Here is a 9789-nt window from a genome sequence, read left to right as displayed (position 1 = left end):
CCATGCTACTTAGTAAGACAAACAGAAGAACTAAAAATGTTTTTGCCACTATTGTGACATTTCTGTACATTAACAGATCAACCATGTTACTCATGAGACAATCCTATTAATTAACTTCACTGGGACATCCAACTGGTGTGCAGAACTGGAGCCAGACGATTTTATTTGGTGCAACCACTTGACGGAATAAAATTGAGTGAACTTTTTTTCGTTTTTCAGTCTAGCAAGATATTTCAGCGTATAGAATAACAATTTGGGTGCGCTGGTAGAATGACTACAGTACATGCCTCTAGTGACGCATAGCTAGTTGCTAGAATAGATTATCAAAATTCTACTATCCTGTGCTTTGTACGTCGTATTAACGTCACTCCACTACTCTGTGCCTTTCTACTAAAAAGTTCATACTAGTTCAGCACACTAGCAGATCATTTGCTAGATGCTGTAACAGCTTTCCATCCGCTCTGCTCTCAATTTAATTATGTCTTCATATAAATTCAAGACTCTTTCTAATGGCGTCTGCATGACGGCCATTGAGCTTGAAATTCCGAGGCCTTCCCTCTGTTGTTTGTTTATTGAAGGCAACTCTGCAGTCCTCGGCCTCGTCCCCACGCCGATGTCCGAGGGTGGAGCGCTCTCCCGGAATCACGCAATTACATCTGGCAGAGCTCTGCATGAAGTAACGCTTTAAGAGCCTTTTGTGCGACCCGCCTTTGAAGATCTGCCGCCGCCTTTATGCAGCGCTCCCCCCACCGCCTCCCTTCACAGCCCTCTGTTGTACATCCCTCACAAACCCACCACCCTGCGTCCCCCCCCCCCCTTCGTCATCCCTCGTTCAAGACACAAGACAGAATGCGATGTGTCGTCACCCTCGGCGCACAAAGCGGCAGCGCATTGGACACACCTTGGCGAGCATAAAGGCTTGACAATCGCTGAAGCCGCGCTGCCAAGCCCGATAAAGACGCTTCAGAAGTCGGCCTAGTGGACGTTCGTGGCCTTACTTTGCCTTTACTTCTCATGGAAAGAAAGCGTGACCGCGTGTAAATAACATTTTGTTAGCCTAATATGACGAAAATACAAATTAAAATGGTGATACTGGCTTATAAATCACGGAAAAATTCAAAGCAAACACGGTGAAGTGGCGTTTAGCTGTTATGCTGCCATAAGAAGTGAAGGCAACCTTCAGTGTAAACATTTTTAAGCAATTTCAATTTGGTCTTAGTAAATGTAGAACCCTACTTTTATTTTATCTTAATTTAAATTCTTTACATGTTTTAAAAGTCTTTTGTTAATATGTTTTAATTTTGTCAATGCAGGTAGACATTTTAGTAAACAACTTTTCATTTCGCTACTGTTTTTTGAAATGTCTAATTAGCCTTTAAATGTTGTTTTGTCACTACTATGCGAAGCACCGGGAGTATCAAGCGTGCCATATAAACAAAGCTTCCTTGCCTTGCCCAATCTTAGCCCCTTTTAATGTTTTCAAAAACAAGAAAAAAAACCCCCAAGAAATTCAGAGGCCATTTGCTGTGATGAAAGCTTTGTGGATCATCATAACCTGGATGACTGACAATCTACGCACACTTTAAGATAAAACAAAATAGTAAGTTAAAAAAAATGACCTGGACGATGAAAAAAATCTGATCTCTTAAAGTGCCTGTAAAGCGAAAAAAAAGCCCTCAAATTTGTTACACCACGTGGACGAGCCCTGCCAAATTTGCATGATTAAAATAATCAATTCTTTAAATTGAAGCCTCAAAATCGTGGGAAAAATGTGTAAATGTAATTTTACTATTACACTGGTCAGCAGCCTACATTAAATGTCGATGACTTTATGGGCCCCCAAACGTAATTTTCACGATAATTTCAAAAATGTCTCCTTTTTTCTTTTTCTATCATTTGATATTATCATTTATTTAGTTTTTTCAGCTTGCACATGCCACATGAGCCTTGATTGGTTGTTACCTGAGCCCCTTAGCATGTGATGTCATTTTCAGACAGCAAGTGGGAAAAGGTGGCTAAAGTATCCTTTTCAACACTTTTAGGGGAAAAAAAAAAAGCGAAATAAATTTCTACTTATAGTATTAATTCCTAATCAAGAATTTTGATAATGAAGAGTGCTGCACACAGGACCCTTGATAATCAAAAATCTTAATGGGCCACATTAAGAGCATAGCAGGCTGTATGTGCTCATGCAATGCCTGCCCCTAGTTTAGATGTAAAAAATTCATATTCGTGTACCTCGCTTCAAGATTCCCCCCGACATCATAAAACATGACTCTTCATCGGTAGCGCCCTCCTCCCTCCAAATCTCTCGCTCTGTGCGTCTCATTGAAACAGATGGCGTTTTTTGCTGGGCACAATCAGGCCTATTCAGCGTCAGGCTGGGCAGGCCCTCCCCACCTGCGCTCACAGTCCAATGGCAACCTAATGAACACATTGGGAGCAGTTGGGAGCGGTCTGGTCCAAATTACTCCCAGTTGGAACCCGGGCCACAGGTAACTCACCCTCCTCCCTTTGCTTTCATTTTTTTTGCAGGGGGGGCATCAAACTGTGTGTCTTCACGTCAACCCGCCCGCCTCGGCATCACATATCTGCTCTTGGAGCTCTGGGCTTCCAATCTTAATCAAATCATGTCTGATATCGGCGGGCGCTGTCAGCATTCCGACGCAGCGGCCAAGGGCTGAGCACGCAGTGGCAAACGTATACGTTACATGGATTGACAGCCCACGTGTTGGGGGCTCAAGTGTTTCAATTGGATAAGTCTCAAAGGGCACTTTTTCAAAAAGCTAGGTACCGCTGACCTACATTTATGACTAAAAATGCTAATACAAGCTTGACATACAAGTGCCCTAACTAAAGGATTTTTTGATATTTTGCGTTGTTTTGGGAGGCAATATGGTTTCGCTTTAGCTACGCCGCTGCTTGAGTAGAAAAAAAGAAACGACAGTCTCGGATGCATCTTCGGTCGTTTATTGAATGGTACAAACGCACAAATAGAAAATGAAAACACAATGGAAGCAGAGAAGACCCTCACACTGAACATGTCAAAACCCCGCCTCAGAGTTTACAAACATTAGAAAAAGGTCAATTTCTTTGATTTGAGAGTGATGTCAGTGCACTTTCAGCAGTTGAGGGGTTGTTGTACTTGTACGTGGCAGGTTGTTGACATCAGAAGTGTGCTGAAACCAAAGATCCTTCAACATTGCGATACACCCTCCAACACCTCTGGGGACAAAAGACTGCAAAGCAGGGCGCCTGCCTCGCCACGTCCCATCAATTGCAGTCTTCTCCCCCGAAACTGCAGGCCAGCCAGCCAGCCAGCCATCCGCCCCCACGTGGGTGTCCATCACCGACTTTGACAGGAGCGCTGCCCCTTTCCACACTGTCCCTCTGGTCAATCTGCACCTCAATTGGCCCACTACTGGTGGCTAAGGCCTGCTCCTTCTGCCGCATGTCAAAAAAACCCCCCCCAAAACAAGAGCCAGGAGCTACACAGGAAGTGCAAATATCCTCTGATAGCCTTGATCCAGATGGATGCGTCCATGACAATAGGCCGCCGTGGCGTGCCTGTGGTTTGCCTGGTTTTGTCAGTGAAAACCACTGCGGCCACCACAATAACACCGTAGAATTATGCATGCGGGCCAAGCCCCATTGACATGTTAAGGAGTGCTACCAGTTGCTATTATAATTAAGTTAGCCCATTCCAAGGCAAAGCGCATGTCTTTTAAAAGGCAGCGCCAAAGACAATGGGGAGCGGTGAAGAGGTAATGGATTCACTAGGTTACCCATTTCTCTGGCCATTTGCTTAACATAGACCCCCAGTGACTGCAGCTTGATGGGATTGCCTCGAGGGGCGAAGGGGTCTTGTGGGTTTTGCTTCGCATCGCTCAAAATTGACGAATGCTACGACGTCCGCACGGTTGTCTTAAAGAACGAAGAGTATGAAATATTTAGCCGCTCTGACACGACTGTGCGTGCAAACATGTTCTTCTAAGGCTCGCCTACAGAAAAGACCGACTAAAAATATGCAGTAACAACAATAAAACAAAATGTAAACACCTAAACTGTTTATACTATTTCATACAAATTCAATCCACATAATGATGCGCCTACTTCTGTGTACACATTATCCACCGGGGGCAGTAGTGTACATGTCGAATTAGTAATGAAACACAACGAACACTACCGCAACTAAGTTCCAGTAATAGTCGATTTTAAGGTAGCAGTTATTGATGCTAGTTGTTAGCCTGTGTATAGTGTTATGCAAGCTTCACATCTAGCAGTTACTTGTGTAATGCCCTATCCAAATATTTTACAATGACTCAAAGCAAAAAAATTACAATTTGGGGCACTTGAAAATTGAAATACCACTGGACTGTGTCAATTGTTAACGGGCCACGAACAAATGGATGATGGGCTGCAAGTGGACGGCCTTGCCTGTCCTAAACAGTATTTGAGGAAGCCTCCTGACTTTTGACTGTCACATTTACGAATGGTTTCACTTTGTTCTTTCTTTTAAACAACACCATCAGCATCCAGAGGGTTCACCCCACTTTTAACTACATGTTTGGCTTTTCCAGGGGGTGCCTGATCTCCTTCTGCCTGCGTTGGGTCACGGCGAGAGTGACCACTTTGTGTATAGCAGCACTATGTTTGGCCAGTAACGAAAAACCAGGAAGCCTTTGAAACACAAGCAAAGACTCTTCGCGAAGAGGTTGGGAGTTGACTCATAGTCACGGGGATAAAGTTTCCTCTTTGGATGAACCGGGGAAGGTCAGGAATATGGAGACGAGATGCTTTTCCTTTTTCACTCCTGGCTGTAGGATGCAATCTATAGCCCAATTTTGTTTTACATGAAAATTATTGAAAAGAATCATTTTGATGTTTATACGTAGTCAGAACAACCTTGGATTCCAACAAACTGTGAAAATAACTAGAAAGGAAAACACTGAAATGTACAGTACATGCTAGGCCATTAGAATAGACACTAAAGGAGAATTGCTGGGTGTGTATAATGTTTAAAACCGGTGGGATGGACACAACTATTTTGGGTTGTTAAGTTTTTGGGGTATTAATTGCTATAATTTGGTGAACAATATTATCCTGTGTGCTTGAAGCCAGGCATAAAAATATTTACCTTTGTGACTCCAATTTTTTAAATTCATGCTTTCTACAGGATTGTGACAATTACAATTACTAATTAGAGTGCATTATTTTAGTAATGGTAGTTTTTTTTGGGGATAATTTGCTCTAACTGTTGCTAATGTGCCACATCAGACAAGTGCTGAGTGAAAGTGTTTAAAAAAAAAAAAATGCTTTCAAAGCAAGTCTTGTGTTAACAAGATGCTTGTTAATGCTTGCACTTTTATTGCAGCGGTCGCATGTATAATTAAGCTGCTGTATTTGTCGTAAAATGTGTGTGGGCGCGACAAATGGTGACTCATGTGGAGTGAAATGAAAATGGATATTGTTTTGACATGATTACAATCTTTATGGCTCGTCTTGTGTAAGGTTGACGTATTAAAAAAAAAAAAAAAAAAAAAAAAAAAAAACACCAAAGTGCCTTTGGTTGTATTTGCTGGAGGTTGCAATGTTTGCACAATGTAAAAATGCTTAGTTCAACGTTGCCTTCAGGGAGGTCCTGCTACTTGTTGGCAAACATTAAATTCGGTGTGTGTGTGTTTGTGTGCGTGCGTGTGTCTGTGTCTGGAGGAGAGGGGGCTGACTATTACCTGCAACCCAGCAGCTCATGTAACATGATGTGATCCGCTCATAGTCCCATCATATTAAGGGATTTAATTTTGGGGCATGTCGCCGGTATAATACTGGGGCAGCACTTTGAAATGGGCGGGCAATCCCTGTCAAACTGGTTTTTGCAAAGCCACACTGATAATCTCTTAGCCCAGATATTGGTCATATCTCCGACAGATGTAGATTCATGCACGCAAGTAGGAAGCGGAGCGAACAATGGCGCCTGAGTAGCCTCGGCAGGATTATCTACAATTAGGATGCCTATGATGAAGATGTTACAATCGTTTGATTATATTTTCATATTGAAAGGTTGTTTCCCTTTATATCATACTTGTCTTCTGGCTCCTATACAAACATCACCTTTTAAAAAAAATGTATGGCCAGTTTTGAGAAGCGCTTTTAAAAATTCGTGTTGGTACAACCGCATCCAGTTGCTGCTTTTGTTTGAATGGACTGAAATATTAGGCTAGCCTCAACGCAAATGTTTCTCCTACCACACTGACACAAATTTAGATACAAGCTGCTCAATAAATAAACATATGGTGTTCCTCAAAGTTCAATTTCAGGTCCTTTATTGTTTATATATGATATTTAAATATTTTTTATATGCTGCCACTTGGCAGTGTCATCAGGAGGCACGAAGTTAGTTTCCACAATTCAGCTAACCATATTCAGTTGTACATCTGTGTCTCCATCAAATCCTGGATTGGCAGAAACCTTTCTCCATCTTAAGCAGGACAAGAGTAAAGTTTTAATCAGTCCTGAGGCCCTGAGAGAGAAACTTTTAACTAAATTAAAAACATATTCCGTACATTATACAGTATATTGAAAAAAAAATAAGAATAAAAGAAAAAAATCAAACGCCAGCTCGTGCCTTGACAAACTTAAGTTAGGGTCACTGTACATCTCAAAGCAGCACCACTTTTTAATTTCTGAATTTCTTTTGGCAATAAAAAATGGGACGATACTAAATTCAAATACAAAATAAACCTTTTATTACCTCCCCATCCTTTTTTTTTTGGTTAACATTCCGAGATGTCAGATTTATGCAATACGCCACAATCACAACACAGCTTATAATCGGTCTAAAGGTCATGTAGAAGAAAATAATTCCTTTGTCATGCTTGTTTTATTGTCATGTCGGCCCCCATATGTAAGCAATTACTTTAGCGACCCCCATGCTCCAACTGGTAGACCACCAGGGGTGCGGAGACCCCTGTTTGAGAAGCCCTGATGTGGTGGTGGCATGGCCCCAGTCATATCTATGGAGATGAGGCAGCATGTTGATGACTGTATATCTATGCTAATACGGGGATCAGTCGGCTGGGAAAGTCATCTGGCTCGTGCCACCTCTTTATCTTATCAGCCGACGTGCCTCAGTGCCGCCTGGCCCGCTACATACCTGGCATGCTGTGCACATGAAAAGAACGCACCGTTTCCACTGTCCCTTCACCTCTACATGTGACATTTGTATCTTTGAGCTGCGGAGTTGTCAATTTTTTTTTAAAAGAGTGTGTTTAGCATAAAAACAATTTAAGTCAAGTTTTCCATTTGGTGTTTCCAAAAGTTAGAAATTGCTGCACTAACATAATTTGATCATGATTTGGTTGCTGGTTTGGTCTGTAACGTGTCAGGGAATAAGTCAACATTTTGATAATGTTTGTGAATGTTTGTTTGATTCAACCCAAAGATATTCCGTTTGCTTTTATCAAAACTACAGGAATCTGAGATTATTTGTCAAGAATCTGAATTTATAGAAATAGATTCGGACATTTTTAGTTCGCTAAAGAATTACTCTGATCATAAATACTTGATTAATTTAATACATTATTTATCGATGAATGCGCCTCAAACTAAACTCACTTTAAAACAAGTAGCAGTTTGGCAGGAAGTCAATTCTTTAAAAAGAAACAACTGTTGGATGCCACTCGCAGTGTTTATTTCCTATCAAACCAAACATAAAGCAAAGCCACCTTCACGTTGCCTAATCTGTGACCATCGTAGACTCTGCCCAGATCTTCTTCTTAGAATAGATTAGATTGAGTCACCTCTTTACTGTAACCACTCATATCCCTAAAAGTTCTATCTTTTTGGTCAAGAAGGGACTAGTCCAGACAGTAAATCCTGACTTAGTGAGCCCCCACCTCTGATCCCGCACTCCCCCTTTTGGGCTCTTTGTCTCCACTCTGCTCCCTGGCATGATTATTTCTTATCATGTATTTATTTGTTTAATCCCCCCTCCCCCCACCACACTTGGCGGCCCTTTTCTGATGCTCGAGCTGCCTGTCTGGCAAAGGAAAACCCTCACCACACGCACGCACACCCCCCCGTTACACCGGCATCTCAACCCACAGCAGCCTCAGGCCCCAACTGGACTCCAGTGCTTGCAGAGTCCTCGAAGAGACCCTCACACCAGCCCCCACTTGCATGTGGCTACCACTATGGCTTGCCTCTCACACTATAAATAATGGATGCATTAGCATGCATGAATATCTTTATTGGGGAGGGCTGTATGTGTGTATGTGTGCCTTAATTCATTATTAATCCCTTCAAGGCAAAATGGGCCGTGGCTCTTGTCGAGCTGTTGGGCCTTGACTAAAACCTGCTCCCAAAATTTGGTGCAGCATTGCCACCCCCCACCCTGATAACCCCCCCCTTTATCAGCTCTTAAGTACTTCCAATCTCCTCTGTGATGTACATCTGGAAGGGGAGGGTAATCTGAACTTATTTTGAGGCGGGTCTGGGTGATGCTTTTTCCATCAAGCAGATGACAATCACCCAAACATTCATGCAAAAATGGTGATGTTAAAGTATATATCGGAGTATTCTAGTATTTTCTGTCTACATGTGTTGCTCCACTGTTTGTCTTCGAATATCTGTCAGTCATAGTGTGACCTGAAATTGATGCTGTTCACCAGCATGTCAATAGCGTTTTGCATTGTTTGTTAGCATTAAGCTAAACTGACCTTATTAAACCTTTGTGTGGCTAATTAGTGAGCGAAACGGTATAGTTGTGGGTATATCTACGAACGAGCAGCACTTTTGATGGAATAACAAATGCCTGCACGCTTATTTAGCGAGCGCACAATAATACATGTGGGTGTCTTATCAAGAAGTGCGTGTGAGTGTTTTTCTACACTGGTAACACCTCGCCATGCATTGATGATGTAAGATCAAACACATGGGTTAGAAGCTGCAAAGCAATTGTGTGTGTGTGTTTGCTGCTGATAATTTTGTATAGTTAAATATAAATTGTATATAGTTTTGATTCACAGACTGTGAAGATTAAGATACAAGGTATGTTTATTTCTGAGGTTTGTGTGCGATATACTATCCCTGTAACACGCACGCGCACACGCACACACGTACAGACACAGCCTCCCCATCCCTTTCCATCCACTAGGTCGCAGTGTGTGCCTCACCGCCTGTTTACGCATGCTGCAACCCTTCTCGCTCAGCTCACCAATCACAGGCCTTTAAAGCAGAGCCACAACCAATCAGAACCTACTACACAACATACACATTCCCACATGGGCGCTTTTTCTAGTGCACATGCCATCGACTTCAATCTGCATGCCTTGCACGCTTGCATCACACACTATTACCGTTTTATGTCAATACAACTCTTCCATATTGGCATGTGGCTTGTCTTGACTCTTTACCGCATCAATGTTGGATGTTGTTAACCCTGAAACCTAATTGTGACTTGTGTGTTTTAAAGTAGCTCCTAAAAGCTGAAATTCTACAGTAAATTCTTTTTTAATGTGATGAAATGTGGAAAAATGATGTCAAGCGGTCGTATATCAGCTTGTAAAACATGGATAGATTTTACTTCAAATATGCAGGCATATAATCGTAATAATAATAATAATCATGGATAACCCCAAAATAATTGTAATTTTTTAAATGTATTTTAATGCATCAGATCAGCAGAATCAAAAGAACTATACAGAATGCAGGCAAGGGAAGTTTAGTTTTATAGCACATCTTGCACACAAATGTCACATCATAACAATACAGGAAGATCATCAAATCATT

Source organism: Syngnathus acus, chromosome 10 (assembly GCF_901709675.1).
Source record: "Syngnathus acus chromosome 10, fSynAcu1.2, whole genome shotgun sequence".
Taxonomy (NCBI): Eukaryota; Metazoa; Chordata; class Actinopteri; order Syngnathiformes; family Syngnathidae; genus Syngnathus; species Syngnathus acus.
This window is presented reverse-complemented; position numbering follows the sequence as displayed.